The sequence below is a fragment of the Sinocyclocheilus rhinocerous genome, unplaced genomic scaffold (assembly GCF_001515625.1).
Source record: "Sinocyclocheilus rhinocerous isolate Xijiao unplaced genomic scaffold, SAMN03320098_v1.1 scaffold191, whole genome shotgun sequence".
NCBI lineage: Eukaryota > Metazoa > Chordata > Actinopteri > Cypriniformes > Cyprinidae > Sinocyclocheilus > Sinocyclocheilus rhinocerous.
The window spans coordinates 815,022-816,639 of NW_015625580.1; positions in this window are offsets into that span (position 1 = coordinate 815,022).

Here is a 1,618-nt window from a genome sequence, read left to right on the forward strand (position 1 = left end):
TATAATTGGTATGTGTTGTTTGCCGGTCTGCCCTTGGTGGTAAGGACACTTAAAATCTGCTCTTCCAGAAAATAGAAAATAGAAAATAAAAAAATAAAAAAGGGGTTTTGATGCCAGAAAAAATAACTGCATGCACAGATTTTGTTTAATATTAGGAAGGCCTTGATAGGTAACCTAAATTGAAGCTGGATTTTTTATTTATTTATTTATTTATTTAGTTGACAGGGACATTGTACATTAATAAAACATTCCTGTAAATGTACCAGAATTAGCCAAGGCTATTTTACATCCGTAGTCCCTGGACAAGATGTTACAAGTCACCCTAAAATAAAATGTAATTAAAAATACATACTAAAAAAATCTGAGTATGAATTAACCAATTCTTCAACTGAACCCTAAATAAAGCATATGTGTCTAGACCTCGTATAGTTGTCGGAATAGTATTCCATTCCCGTGCAGCTTTAACAGAAAAAGCAGACTGACTAAAATTACTTCGTCTAAGCGGTATGATACAATCTCCTCTTAATGCACCTCTTGTAGAACGATAATCAGTTGTTCTAATACTAACTAACTGACCTTAAAGTCAGAACTGTATAAAAAGAAGACAAGATGATCATTCTAGAGATGTTTCGCTGCAGAGAGCATCTCCGCTTTATTTTCATTGATGATGTAATAAAGTGTATCTCCTGGCATCAAAACCCAAGACTGAGTGTGGTTCCTAAGATGAGCAGCAGACGACACCACAGTGTCCGTAAAAAGTATGTGTGTTTCTGGATTTTTCTTTCTTTCTTTTTTACTGTAATATCTGAATATTATTAATTTGTCATTGTCTTTAGGACATGTCCCAAAAACTTTTAAACTGGCTGTTTTTAAGCCTCTCATTAAAAAAACACAACTTAATCCTAGAGAATTAGTTAATTACAGACCGATCTTAAATCTCCCTTTTCTGTCATAGATACTAGAAAAGGCAGTATCCTCACAACTATGTTCCTTCTTAGAGAAAAATGGTATCTGTGTGCGTGTGCATGCATTTATGTGTATATCTGTATATTTGTGTGTGTGTACGTGCATGTATGTGTGTGTGAATGTGTACATGCATGTCTTTGTGTAAAATGAAGCTGTTGGTCACTGCAATGTCCAGGAAGTGCTGGAAAATTGTCCCTCTATTTTGGCAGATCCATCACCCCCAATGATGAGAAGCAGACCTACGTACGTACTTATTTCTTCAGGGTATACATCAGCCCATGTTAATTTCCTACCCCTCTCCAGATTACTCACCACATTCTTGTTTGAGTTTGCACCCAAGATGTATATGTAGTACATGTGTACATGCGTGCATGTATGTGTGCATGTGTATATCTGCATGTTTTTGTATAGGTGTGTATGTGTGTACGTGCATGTGTTTGCATGCTTGTGTGTAAGCAACTGCAGGCTTTATTTTTTATTGTTATTTCATTGTTATTGTATTATTATTATAGTTACTTTTTTACAATTTTGCTCTTACTAATAAATGGTTTTATAATGAAAAGTATATTTATAAATCTATAGTGAGTTTGTAACGCATGTTTCTATGTTTTTTCCAGTGTGGCTTCTCCAGTTACCTACGAAGAAGCAAATG